Genomic DNA, 15302 nt, shown 5'->3' on the forward strand with positions numbered 1-15302 from the left:
ACCACAAGAAATAAAAAAAAATTAGAACCTGGAACAGGGAAAAGAGAAAAAGCTGAAAACTAGAACCTGGTAAGAGAAGAATAAAGAATCACAATAAAAAGGACAATAATAACAATTTTAAAACAAATAAAAACAAACACACTGAAAAAAGGAAAAAAAAAAAAAAATCTGTGCTGGGAGGGGCAGGGCATCCAGGCTCCATCCAAGCACACAGACTGGGATGGAATTCCTGCTGGCCTAGCAAGTGGGTGGGAGTGAGGTGTGGCTGCACCTCTGTTCACCAAGAGGCTATGGGGTATAAGAGTAACAAGGGGAATATCTCACCATTCCAGTCATTGGTGTCTGGAATGTTCTTGTGGTTCCCAGGAAGTGGAGTTTATTCTTAAGTCCCTGAAATCTGGGAGAATGCTGTTGCTTTAAATATCCAAAATTATTGAAATGCTTGTAAACATTCAAAATGGCTGTGACCTCTGGACAGGTAAAAGTCTACAGGTCAGCCCACCTTCCTCTTAGGTGCTTCCCCTTTTATTCACCAGCTACCAATGCAGTTCTCTGTGCAGTCAGTCCCTGGCTATCAGGGATGAGTTTTAGGTTAATTCTTATGTCCTAACACCACCTGGCAATATCCAAGCTGTCCGTACCATTAGAATCACTGCCAGGCTGCATGTGTCCTTTTTTGGTGTTTTCATGCAAATTCTTCTTTTAGTTGGAATTTGTTGTTGTTATTGTTATGTGCTATCAAGTCAGCCCCGACTCATACTGACCCCTCCTTAGGTTTCCAAGGCAGTATCACTATGGAAGTAGATTGCCCCATCTTCCTTCTGAGAAGTGGTTGGTGGGTTTGAACCACCAGCCTACTGGTTAGCAGTCAAATGCCTTAGGCACTATGCTAGCCCACTTCCATATCCTTCCCTTCAAAGCTCAGGGCTCCAGGATTATCTTCTGTATCTGTGTTAATTGGTTCCCCTTTTCTTTGCTGAAGAGGGTCTGTGCAGTCTTTCTGTCTACCCTGCCATCTTACCAGAACTCCTCCATTCTCTATTTTTTTTTCTTACTTGACTTGCTTTCTAATGTCTTCCATTTTATTGTGGTGATACAATATATTCTTCCATTTCTGATCCTAGGTTATTTGGATTCATTTGTAAATCTTAAAAACATCGTGGAATTGTGACATTTTTATGATGTTTCACAAATTAGCTTTTTAGTTTCTTGCTGTTACTATTATAGAACACTCATACAACAATGATTAAGTATATTGCTGCTAACTGAAATATTGGTGATTCAAACACACCAGGTAATTTTATGGGAGAAAGACCTGGCAATCTACTTCCATAATAATTACACTCTATAAAACCCTGTAAGCAGTTCTCTGTCACATGGGGTCACATCAGAATTGACCCAATGGCACTTAAAACAACAATAACTACTACTAGCAATATTTTCTAGAACATAATATTCTAAAACAAAAATTATAAGACATATCTTAGCATGTTGCTCTAGTTTTAGTCACTTTCAACTCATTGAAACTGTGTATCTCTGGCAGAAAAAAATTCTGCTCACATCTATGCTCATTATTATTTTCTAATATTCTGGTAGTTAAGTTTGTGTGTTAACTTGGCTGGGCCTGGTTGAGTGGCTGGACAGCTGACTGTAGTTATTCCTCATGGTGAGATTGGTAATTAACTCCATGGTGGAATTTATTGGAACAGCTGAGTAGCTGCTTTAGGTATCTGGTCTGCTTCCGGTATATAAAAAACAGCTTTGGGAATGGTCTCTAGCTTATGAGATGTTTGAACCCTGCACGTATCTGTGTCAGTGTTCAGCAGCCTGTCATGCTCTGCCGACCATGGGACTTTCAATGGAGTTGAAATGAATGGCCTGCCGTGTGGTTTGGCAACGTCGGGACTGTGTCTTTTTACTTGTCAACCTTGGGCTTGTCAGTCTCAGCAGCAAGTAGCTCTTTCAGTGAAGTAAAGCCTCTAGCTCCAGTGGGCCAGGAGCAGGAGGCAGAGCTGAACTCCAAGGTTGATGGGCTTTCTTCACTCAGCCCCTGGAGCCTGGTACTTTGAACTCAGATTTCTAGCCTCCCAAACTGTAAGAGAATAAACTCCTGTTTGTTAAGGCCATCCCAATTGTGGTATATTCTTGTCAGAGTGGTACTAGGTAACCAGAACAAATATTTCTTGAAGTGAATCTTGTATCAAATACACATAAAGACCTGTCTGTTTTTTCAGATTTATTACTATTTAGTACTACCTTCTGCTGTTTTTCTTCTATTATTTCTAATTTTCCATTTCTTTGTAAATCTAGTCACTATTATATTTATCCATCATGAACATCCCTAACTTGTTGATTTGATTCACATTGTTACTCTATCGCTTCATTTTCATTGTTTTCTGGTGTCTTTATATTTTAAGCTTCAAAACATATTCTGCAACAAATCATTAAAGGAAAATTTTAAAATGATGCAAAATGATAGAAAATACACTGACTAAAGCCCATGAGTGATTGATATTAAAATAATTTCCATAAGATTTGGGAGAGAGAGAGAGGTGACTTTACATTTTAAAAGGTATTTCTTGTTTTAATCAGTGTTATACTAATTGGGTATGACATTTGCTGCATATTTGGCAGTGTTTTGGCCAATTAATCATAGGTGAAAACAGACATGTGTTTGCTCTGTTTGTATATTACTGTGTAACAAAACACCCCCAATATAGCAACTTAAAATAGGAAACCTTTTTTTTTTTTTTTATAACTCCCAATTTATTTGTTAGAAATTTGAGCAAAGATCAGCTGGGGGATTCTTCCATTTCATGTGGAGTTGACTTGAGATCACTTATTGGTTTTCAAGTAACAGTAGACTGACTCTGTAGGATGTAGATGGCTTCATTAACATATTTGGCTCTTTGTTAAAAGTCAATGAGTTGGGGTTGTCTTCTGGGCATTTATATATGTCCTCTAAAGCATGAAAATATCAAGGTAGTCAGACTTCTTAAATGGTATAAGGTCTCCTAGACACATCCAGCTTCAAAGTATTTTACAACTTAAACCTGGAAGTCACATAGTGTTACTTTTGCTATATTCTATTTATCAAGCACGTTAGTATGGCCACCTCAAATTCAAAGGGAAGCTAATTAAACCTCATCTTAATAGAAGATGTAGGGGAAAAAAAAATCTCCAATCATCTTCAATCTGCCCAGAGAAGCTGCATGATTCATTACATTCCACTTCTCCTGCTTCAATGATAATGGAGATACACATCAGTATGAATTTTCCATTTGAATGGATTCTTAAGTGTTTACACTGAGGGCATTTCTAAGCTACAGGCACTGCAGTAAGAGTGAGAAAGAAACTTTATGGTTAAATCACAGATTTGGGGGGTAGCTGGAAACTGCAATGTGATTCTGATATGACTATTTTTGCTAGATCTAGAAGGCCAGAGAAAGACACAGTATTGTAGAATCAGGTTTTGAAGTCAGAAAGAACAGGGCTCAGTTGATTTCTTGATGAAGGAACTTTGATGAGTGAACATGTGTAGAAAAGAACAGAAGGAAACATTTAGGAGAGACTTGCTTGAGTAAGGAAGTGTCTAAAAACAAACAAACAAACAAAAAATCCAAGCTCACTGTTGTCTATTTGATTTTAACTCATAGCGTCCCCTCCTTGAGTTTCTGAGGCAGTATTTCTATGGAAGTAGATTGCCCTGTCTTCCTTCTGAGGAGTGGCTTGAACCCCAGCCCTCTGGTTAACAGTCAAATATCTTTGGAACTATACCACCAGAGCTCCCAGGGAGTGTCTAGGGGATGTTAATTAAACTATTTGACTGGAATGGAAACTTCTGAAAGTTGATAATTAGTGATAAGAGGTAGAAAAGTAGGTTGAGGTCATAGTTTGTTCACCTTGAAAACTGATTGAACTTCAGCTCCAGGTGATAAAATAATCCTGAGGCTGTTTATTATAAAGGAAGTAACATGACTGAAGCAATGTTCTACTCATCTACCAAAAAAGAGACACACAAGGTTAAGACGGAAGACAAACACATCAGTAAGCAGACAGCTGAATCTGTATTGAAAAATAATCCTTCCTTTCTGTCTTTTAATTACCAATAAACACATGTGGGGTCAAGAATCTGAATGGGCTCCACAGCAGCCAACAACAAAACACAGGATCAGTTCTTCAGTACTGAGCACACTTTTGTTTGCAATCTTCAGATTCTGTCTTCTGTTCTTACTTACATATTCTCTGAACACAAATTTGCCTTACACTTCTTTGAAATACTCTGCAAACCTAACACAATGCTAGGCACATACTAAGTTATCCAGAAACAAAATAATTGTAACATAATAAATTATGGGATATTAATTTTATTTTTATCAGATGTTTTTTTTAGTTACAATCACTTCTCTGAGAAACTGAACAAACTTTTGCTCTATTTGAGAACAGAAAATGCATGAGACGTTAAAACATGAAATGTTAAGCTGAGGTAGTTATAAAAAAAGTTTAGATTACTTTTTATTTAAGAAAATATAATACTTTGGTTCCTTTCAAATGGACTTTTTGAGTATACTAAGAAAACTTGAGAATTGAGGCAATTTTGTGGTTTGAGGCTTGAATTATCTGGATAATTGCTTCAATTTTCTACCTCACTACACTTGGGAACACAAACTGAACATGCATATTCTCACAGATTGGGAAAAACCAGTTTTTCTTTTTTATTCATGGGGAAAATATAACCCAAAAGCTAAATCTTAACAACACTTTTTAAAATTATGAATAATAATAAAATTATGAGCAATCTTCAGCCAGCATGTTACACTGATTAGTTTGAACTAAATATTTTAAAACTTCTATTCAAATTCAGAATTCTGAATTCAAGGCAATATTTGATCTTAAAAAAAAACAAATGGGTTTAAACCGAGCAATCTTCTTTCTCCGAATTGAAATGGAAATGGAGCACCGCAATCTGCAGGGAGGTGAAAGAATGCTCATAGTTCATTAAATAATGTGAGTAGTAATGAGGTTTACACAAATCAAACAGTGTGTTAGGTAATTGTAATGTTGCTTTGTGGTGAACCACCTGTCAGGAAGCACTTCCAGCCGAAAGCTCAATCTGCTATCATGCCTCCAGACGATTTCTAATTAGTGTAAACTTCATCTGTGGTAGGCTACCAGAAAATAAAGGAAAAGTTATTTGTAGACCTCTTTCTTTCCCCTATGATGAAGGAAAATAATCGCTTTATTTCAGTTCCTTACTTTTTAGAAGGTGTTTGATATGCAGGTTCAGAAAAAGAAAATATATGCATACATACGCACATTAGAAAATCACAGATACAAACTTAAGAGGATAGATTTGTGCTACTGAAACTTATCTTCACCTTTAGCTTGAAGGAAAAAGAAGAAAAAACTAACAGAAAAGAAAATTAAAGAATGAATAAAAAAGAGAAGGGACAAAGGAATAAAAATAGGAAGATATGCATGACTGGAGATGAGACCTCAATCTACATATTACTATTCTAATTTTCTCAGAATTACAGGCATCAAATAGCTATCATTCTATTTCATATGTCTCAAGCAGAGGGATAAATGAAAAGGTTCTGTAAAATGGCAAGTAAATTTCTGCAGAAACAAGTATGTATGTGCAAGTATTTCATCATGAAATAATAAAAATAAACTCCCCTCCTGCAAAATAAAGAAAAAACATAACTCAAAGATCAGATGTGCAAAATTCAAATTTGTGTTCCAATTGGGAGGATGGTGATCATTCTACTAAAATGATTCTACTAAAATCACACATGACTTGAATCTTAAAGGACATGTAGATTAAAGACTGACAAATTGTACTTTACTCTTAAAAAGTCTTAGTTTTAAATCTGGGCTCTAACATTTACCAGCTATGGTCCTTGAGCAAAGTCATGGTTAAAAATTGGTTTCCTAATTCAAGCAATGAGAATGGTAATAATACCATAAGGTGTTTGTGGAGATTGAATGAGAAAAAGCACTGCTCCCTCACCTATTTTCTGTCCTCAAAATTACCTTATCCTTAGCTAATCAGCTTTCAGTCAAGTTTTGCATCTCCTTCTCTTCAGGATTACAAATGCTATTCCAACCCATGAATATTTAACAGGTATTTTTGTTCTCTAGTGTGCTGTAACAGAAAATACCATAAATGGGTAGCTTTAACAAACAGGGATTTATTCTTTTACAGTTTAGGAGGCTAGAATTCTGAGTTCCAAGTACCAGCTCTAGGGGCTAGGTGAAGGCCCCTTAACCTTGAGCTTCAGTTCTGCCTCTTGCTCCCAGCCCACTGAAGCTGGAGGCTCAGGTAGCTGCTGACTTCTGAAGCTGACAAACCCAAGGTCGACAGGTACAATGGCACAGTCTCAAGACAGTCAAACAACAGGGTGGACTGCTAATTCAGTTTCAGAAAGAGTCCCAAGCTCAGGAGGCAACCATGTCAGGCTGCTGAACAACAACTTGGCTACATGTAGGGTCCAGGCATTTCAAAATCTCAGAGACTTTTCTCAAAGCTGTCTTCTTATATACTGTAAGCAGACTACATCCCTAAGGCAGCCACTCAACTACTCCAGTAGATTCTACCACCCAGTTGATTATCAGTCTCATCATGGAAAATAACTACTTTCAGCTGCTCAGCCACTCAAAACCAGGCACAGCCAAATTGACATACAACTTTACTACCGCAACATGCATTAGGTTTTGAGGACATTCTTTATTAGGTAAATTGGTTTGCATCCCTCTCTCTGTCTATAGACATAGTGTGTCAGTCTTTGGCTCTTTGGATGTGTCTAATGGACTCTTTCCACAACTGGCAGAAGTAGCACCAATCTTTGGACATTCTCCTTCATATTTTCTTTTCTCCTCTCTTCCTTTTAATGTCTATGAACACACCCTGAAAACATGCCTCCTTTTTAGGTCTCTCCTCAGCAAGGATTATCTTTGAAATTAGTCTTTAGTCTGTCACCATATGCTATTGTTGTTGTTATGTGCCATGGAGTTGGACCCGACTCATAGTGACCCCTCCTTGAGTTTCTTAGGCAGTATCACTATGGAAGTAGATTGCCCAACCTTCCTTCTGAGGAGTGGCTGGTGGGTTTGAACCACCAGCCTTCTGGTTAGCAGTTAAGTGCCTTAGAAACTATGCCACCAAAGCTCCTCCATATAGGTAAGGGTTTTTTTACAGCACAAGAGAGAGTATCAATCATGAGGACCTTGGTAACCCCTCAAGAAGTCTAGTTTCTGGGTAAAGCAGTGAAAAAAAAAATCTTATCTCAGTATACTTCTATTAACTTCCTATTAAAATTTATTTTGTTACTTATGTCGATAGAGTGTCACATGAACTGAGTTACTTCGAAAATACCACTTCTTACTTTAGTGTGGTAGATGCTAGGATCCAGGAAAAAAGGAGAGTAGTAAAAGAAATCTTTTCGAGCCATCCAGGTAGATCAGTTAATATCTAGCTCATGCATACTCAAAATATAAAGATGATAGTGATGATGATGACGATGATGATGATGATGATATTTGTGGTGACTAAGTTTCTGTGCAAGACACTGAACACTCTCAGTTCTTATCAGAGATGAGAAAAGAGAGTAGTCAGTCATGAGAACATAGTTTTGAAGAATTCAGTGTTTCCTATTATTTACAGGTAGTGGCCAGTCAACTTCCTTCCTAAGAGAGGAAGAAATGTGCATAAGATTAATATTTATTGAATTCTCACCCTGTGTCAAGAACTTTCATATGTGATCACATTCATTGTTCTCAATAATCACATGAAATTGTTATCGATTTTCCCCTCATGAAAAGAATAACTAAGGTGCATTAAAGAAATTGTAGCATTTCTAATAACTGGTATAAGTTATCAGAATATTAAGATGCAAGTCTGATTATCTTTACAGTCTGTTTTCCCATATCCTTACTAACAACTTCCACAATATATTTCAGCTTTCCCACATTCCTTTTTTGGCAAGAAGGCAAGAAACACCCTGTAATTAGTAAATATTCTATGGTAGAAATTTAGGCTAATAAATTTAAGCATAAGTTATGCATGAAAAGATAAGGGCAGCATCCCAATGTAGAACTTAAAAGGAATCTTTAGTTACATAAAAAGGATAAGGAATATAAGCATGAACACATATGATAAATGAGGACAACCTGGAGGGTTTTTTTTTTTTTTTCTTTTTTCTTTTTTTTAACATAGAATAAATATGATTTCAATCTCCCTTTCCTTAAAATACAACAGAGATCATTTGATTGTCCTGTATTTTTTGGTTGTGGAGTAAAATCAACTTTCATTGAATGTCAAAGTCAATTCATAGAATTCTAGATTTCCAGTATTGAGTTTGACTGTGGCATGACAAATATAAAAGTTTTCAAGCTAAACTTATGCATATGATCTGAATAATGTTCCATTAAGGGAAACTAAATATAGAAGCTGTGTTTTTCTACTAGGTTTTGGTTGATAGCAGTTACATAACTGAAGAGTTAGACATTGTTGTTTATAATTGTGCTAATTCAGGGCAAGCTTATGTATTTCTGGTTGTTTTCCTGAGCATGGATATCAGCTGAAGCTTTGAATTTAGCTTAAACTGTTGACACTCTCTACAAGATTGGCACTGTAGTAGCCAGTTGTTTGATATGCTGTGAACGTTTTTAATAAACTTTGTATTAAAAGAAGGAAAGGAAAACAAGAAGGAAGGAAAACAAATGTGAGCAGAGAAAAGAAAAGATGAAAAAATATATATATATAACATTATATCAAAAATACCCACTTCACTCTAGGGGGCAAAGTACTTGTAATTCCAATTGTGGAGCCACCCACAATGAAATTCTAAGTAAAAAGAAGGATTCTGATACTAAAATTAGTTTATTATTACAATTTTATTGTAATTATCTCTCAGTAAATGTTCTACTTCATTAAGTTAGGATAAAGGATCCCTGCTGGCACAATAGTTCAGTGCTTTCCTGTTAACTGAAAGGTCAGTGGTTCAGACCCACCAGCTTCTTCACAGGAGAAAAGATCTGATGATCCTTTTGGGTAATAATTGCAGCCCAGAAAACTATATGGGGCAGTTCTGCTATGTCACATGAAGACCTATGAGTTAAAAGTGACTTGAGAGCACACAACAAGAAGTTGAGGTAGACCTCTGGAAAACAGATAATGAGTCGTAATAAAAATTATGAGTTAATCATCATCAGTTTTTTCTTTATGTAAAAATATTTGTATACACTAAAGTTTTATATGAAGTAAATATAAATCTTAACTTTTCATAAATATGCTCATGCCTGATTTTAATCATAGCAGTGAAAGAACAAAGAGCATAGAAAGGAATAAAGTATTTTGAGAAATATTTGTTTTTTTCTCTTTCAACTTTCTGTTGTGATTTGGTTGAAAGTTCACAGAGCAAATTGGATTTTCATTAAACATTTCATACATATTATGTTTTGTGACATTGATAGCACTCCTCACAATGTGACAGCACACTTTCGTTTCCTCCCTATGGCTTTTATCTCAAGGTAAATGCTGCCCTTATGATTTCTGATAGTTGATTGTTCTAAGGAGTGCTTACCACCCTGGGTGTTATTGTTCACCTTATAGGCCTGTCTGTTTGGCTGAAAGTTGAGCCACAGCAGTGAATTTAGCTCCAGGACTGAAGGGTGATGAACAGCCACAGTCTTAGGGATTCCACCAATCTCTATCCAATCAGTAAACCTGGTCTTTTTTTTTTTTTAATGATTTTGAATTTTGTTCCACATTTTTCTCTCACTTCAGAACCCTTTATTGCAATCCCTTTTAGAATGGTTGATAGTGGTAGTTGGGCACCATCTTGTTCTTCTGGTCTCATGTTCATGCAGACTGAGGTTTGGGAGGCTCCATTAAGCTTTTGGACTAATTGGTTCCATATGGTTCCTTTGATTTTTCTCCATTCTTCTGGGTGCTGAATGGGGATAAATCAATAGTTGCATGGCTGATCATGGGATAGACCAGTATTAGATGGCTGATCACAAATTTTAAGACCCCAGTCACTACTTTTCAAAGTAGAATGTTGAATATTATCCTTGTGGACTATATTTTACCAATTGAACTTCATGTCCCCTAAGAATACAGTCATAAGCCCCCAGACCTAACACCTCATTTCTTTGGTTATGGCTAAGAAATTTTCATAATTTTCTCTTGTATGCTCTGGTATACTCATGAATATATTTGCAGCAAATATAACTATGTATGTAGATATATCCTTTGAGAAATCTTTATATATTCATGGATCCCTTTGGCTTCTCATACTAACTCAACTTGCATATCTATGTGTCCACTCATAGTTTATTGTTATTACTGTTGTTATGGGATTATGTATGTAATAGTAGTTACCTCTGTTGCTTACCTTTGTTGCTTCTCCCAGTGTCTTCCTTTGCCTTGATTGCTTGTACTGAACTTCCCCTCATTGCATTTTGCCTTTCTCTTCACCCAAGCTACTATATGTCTAACCTCTTGTTAACCTCCTTTCCCTTCCCAACCCTGTTAAACTTCAATGAACATTTATTTCTGTTTATAAAGCTTTTCTTCACTTTTTATATTAGTGATCTTGTACAATATTTATCCTTTTGTGATTGACTAATTTCATTTAGTGTAATGTCCTCCAGGTTCATCTATGTTCTGAGATGTTTCACAGGTCCATCATTATTCTTTAATATTGTGGAGTATACCATTGTGTATATGTATCATAGTTAGTTTACCCATTCATCCATTGATGGGTACTTAGATTATTTCCATCTTTTCCATAATGTAAATTTTGTTGCAATGAATATTTTTGTGCATATACCTATTCACATCATGGCCCTTATTTTTATCGGATATATAATTTCACTAGTAGTGAAATTGGTAGATTATATAATATTTCTATTTCCAACTTTTCAAGGAAGCATCATACTGTTTTCCATTATTGTCACACCATTTTACAGGCCCATCTGCAGTTTATGAGGGGTGTAGGTTTTCCACACTCTTGACAGCATTTGTTGCTGTTTTATTTTTTATTTTTCTTGAATTTTGCTATTTTTACTGGGAAGAGATCATATCTCATTTTATCTTAATTTGTATCTCTCTAATGGCTGATGATCAAGGAGCTATGGTGGCATAGTGCCTAAGGCATTTGACTGCTAGCCAAAAGGTTGGCAGTTCATACCCACCTGGGCAATCTGCTTCCATAAATATTTACTACCTCACAAACCCAAAGAAGATCCCTATGAGTTGGAATTGACTCCATGGCCATGAGTTTTAATGGGTGATGAGTGTGTCGAGAGCATTTCTTCATGTGTTTGTTGGCAGCCTGAATATCTTCTTTGGTAAAGTGTCTGTTCATTTTTGCCCATTATATAATTAATTAGATTTTTCATCTTTTTCTTGCTGTTGTTGTTGAGGTATTGAAGTTTTCTAAAAATTTTAGTGATAAGTCCCTTGTCTGAAATATTGTTGCAAAATTTTGTTCCCAATCTGTAAGTTCTCTTTTTTTGGTGATGTCTTTTTATGAGCAAAAATGTTTAATTTTTAGGAGGTTCCAGTCACGTATTTTGTCTTCTTCTTTGTGTGCTTTTAGTTATGTGTGGTAGTATATTCATGTCATATATTAGAGTCCTTAAATTTGTCCCAACTTTTCCTTTGATGATCTTTATATTTTAGATTTTACATTTAGGTCTTTGATCTGTCTTCAGTTATTTTTTGTATATGTCAAGAGATATGAATCCTGTTTCATTTCTCTGAAAATGGGTATCCAGTTTTGCTGGCACCATTTGTTAAAGAGAGTACCTCTTCCTTGTTTAATGGATGTTGGTCTTGGTCAAAGATAGCTTTCCATAGGTGGTTAATTTACTTCTGGGTTTTCATTTCTGTTCCATTGGTCTATTTCTATGTCATTATAAAAATACCAGGCTATTTTGACTACCATGGGTATATAATAGGTTTTGGGATCTGGGAATGTGAAGTGTTATAGTTTTTTCTTCTTTGATAGTGCTTTGCTTATCTTGTGTATCTGTACTTTCCACATAAAATTGATGATTAGTTTTTCAATTTCCTTAAAGAATGATAATGTAATCTGGATCAGGATTGTATTATATCAGTAGATTGTTTTGGATAGTATCAACATTTTCACAATGTTGAGTCTTCCTATTCATGAATGTGATATATTCTTCCATTTATGTAGGTCTCTTTTGGTTATCTTGATCTTTGTCTATCTCTCTTAGTATCTAAGTCTTAATAAAATCTCAAAAGCATGCCTACTATAATTCTCACAGTATGAGTCAGTTTCAAAAGTTGAACAATGAATTTAGCCTATAGTTTTGTCTTAACAATTCATTGATTAGGTATCAAAAATGGACTTATGTCCACATTTTGGAAAAAAATTACATATATATATATACTATATAATTTACTAGATTTAGAAGCTTATGGACATGTTGTACAATATCAAGTGTTCAGACCATTGTTACTTAGTGAATTTGATTCGGCATGAGAACTAAGGTTTTCTTAGTGTGTGTGTATATATGTGTGTGTGTCTATGTTTATCAAGTTAGAGTCACAAATGTAAAAATGAACTAAATTATTTAAACAATTATTTTCTAAAATACATTACATGCATTTATTTTAACTTAACAGCTAACAACTTCAAATGGCAGAGAAAATATTTACCTTATTTTTTAGAGCAAAATTATCAATAATTTTCCTTATCTTTAGAAAATAGCTGTCAAGCAGTTACTTGAAATTAATTAGTTTTAAGCTTTTGATGATTTGAACCACAAAAAATGTGGTTCAATACTTACCTGGCAGGCAAGATACCATGATCACAAAGGTAGTTTTCCCAGGGCAAGGCTTATCCATTGCACTCCAGATGTGCTGACTCCTTCAATTTCCCCAAATGTGGGAAACTTGACTGCATAATTTGTGGTAGTGGCAGACTGTATTGGCACTTTCTCCTGTTAAAAAAAATAGTGTGGTTCAGTAATAATGTAAAGAAAACTGATCATATCTTTTACATATCAGGGGGACTTTGTCATCAAAATTATATTATAGAAGAATTTTTTTTATATGAGATTATTTTTGCTGTTAATATTTTTACCTAAAGTCCACAGAGTAATTTTACATCATTACTAAGAAATTTTTGTAATCTGATTATATCATTACAACTAAACTATACAGAAATACTACAATGGTTTATTCAGAAATGTTTTTAAGGTTCCAGTCACAAAGTAAAAGAAAGCTAAGCTCATGATTTTTAGCATTGGAGTTAAATAATACATATATGGGGATGAATTAGTTAGAAATCCATAACAATAATCTTTCACTCCACAGACACCTCCAAACCTTCTATTGTCACTTATTAAATAGCAGGAAAGATTACTTTAATGGTTGATTTGTCAACAAGGCAATTTTTATGTAGGTCACTTTTCAATTGGCAAAGTGAAATACTGAATAAGGGGCTATCAGAAAGTTTGGGAAAAACTTAGAAATTTTTATAAAGCCAAATGTACAACCCTATGAGTAGGATTGACCCTCAAGCAATGAGAGACATTGTTAAGTACTTACAGTTTAAACCCCAAAAAAGGCAGGTTGCTTTCTTTCTCTCCTTTTCTCTTTGAGCAAATAGTCTATTACTGTCCCTACCCCTTCATAATACTAGAAGCACAGGAAAAATAATTTAATACTGCTATCATAATACTAGGGTGGAGATTATATTTCTAACATATTATTATTCAGCTCAACAGGGTTATGTGAAATATACTATTTTACTGTAACAGTTTTCCCTCTTCCTTTTGAAAATATTAAGTTGTGAATATGAATTCACATTGAAAATGAACTGGGAATGTATTTTAAATGTACAGAAAGATGATATGACATCTTATTTAAAAAAAAAATGATGGAATTGAAGGATGGGACACTTCTTGGATGTTATCAGAAAAAGACAGATAAAAGAGTGATTGAATGTGAATTAAGACTTAAAAAAAAAAAACTAGAGGAAGGTTATATTGCATTTGTGATCCATTTCATAAATGTAAATCTGACAGCTTGAATCAAAGGAGTAGTTCTGGACAGTATCTTCAATTTAAAATATTGAAGAAGAGACTAAGGTAAAATTTAAGTGTATAATTTAGGTTCAGGAATCCATTCAAATATATTTTTAAATATAGTTAATGGTTTAGGAAGAGTCTTTTCTACTGAGACCATTTTAGGAAGAGTAATTGAATTTCCCTTGATGTAGAAGAGAAAAACATAGAGATAGCTATCATCTTCTACTGCCATATTCTAAACACATTCTTCTGTGGTACCCCTAAAACTGCTCAAACTTATATTATATTACTGTTACAAGTCACTGGTAAAATATTCTCTAATCCCAGCATTCAGTGAAATATTACAAAGATCATAAAATGTAAAGAAAATATTTTTCACGGTAGATATAAAAATAGATGTCTTTTGCAGAAATAGGAAAATTGCACCATAGTGTTTGAACTTAATTTTAACTAGTGGAAACAGTCCATTTCCTTTCCGCTATACTTCTTAACTGCCTTTCTGATCAATTCCTGATGGCACATATTTTGTATTCCTAGTGCTCTTTAGAAGAACTACATTTCTTAGACACTGCTCTGGTTCAAATTCTTTTAAACTATAATCTAAGCCATTATAATAGTCTCATAATATATCTTTCAATATCTTGAATTATACTTTTATCTCAATCAGCCTTCAACAATCTGGGTAGGTTAATTTTCTGCAAACAATTCTGATTATGTAAAGCCTTTAATCAATAATGATGAATTTCTTTTTCTGGAACTAAAAGTCTCCCACCATATAACCCCAGATTTTGAGTTCCATCTTTATAGGCACTATATACCACTCAAAATAAACTACATAATATTATCTCAATATTCCTCATCATTTACTGCCTATCCTGTACTAACAATAAACTCTCTTACTCTATCTCCAATTTCTGAACTAGTTTGATTCACTTCCACAAATCCAGATGAAAATTATTCATAAAATAAAAATCTCACACAAAATAATTTATTTTCAGGAAGTGGTTGTATTCCTTAACTTGCAAATCAATAATCATATCAGAAGAAAAAATGCGGGTTTGAAAACTCAATTTATCAAAAAAATATTGTATAGAAATTAAACAGTAAAAGATAAAATTTGGGTTATTGGTATACTTGATTTAAAAAAAAAAAAAAAAAAACCTTACTACTGTTGAGTCAATTCCAACTCATCACTACCTTTCCTTGGGTTTCCAAGGCAATATCTCTAT

At 34.6% G+C, this 15302-nt stretch overlaps 1 non-coding gene across 1 annotated transcript; it reads left to right on the top strand.

Annotated features, from left to right (window-relative positions):
* The first annotated feature begins 12820 nt into the window (after positions 1 to 12820).
* On the top strand, positions 12821 to 12984 carry LOC122150751. Its single transcript, XR_006163834.1, has one exon. It is a non-coding gene; the product is annotated as a U1 spliceosomal RNA (small nuclear RNA).
* Positions 12985 to 15302: the final 2318 nt, after the last annotated feature.

Source organism: Orycteropus afer, unplaced genomic scaffold (assembly GCF_000298275.1).
Source record: "Orycteropus afer afer isolate SDZICR_OR568_19922 unplaced genomic scaffold, OryAfe1.0 scaffold00220, whole genome shotgun sequence".
Classification (NCBI taxonomy): domain Eukaryota; kingdom Metazoa; phylum Chordata; class Mammalia; order Tubulidentata; family Orycteropodidae; genus Orycteropus; species Orycteropus afer.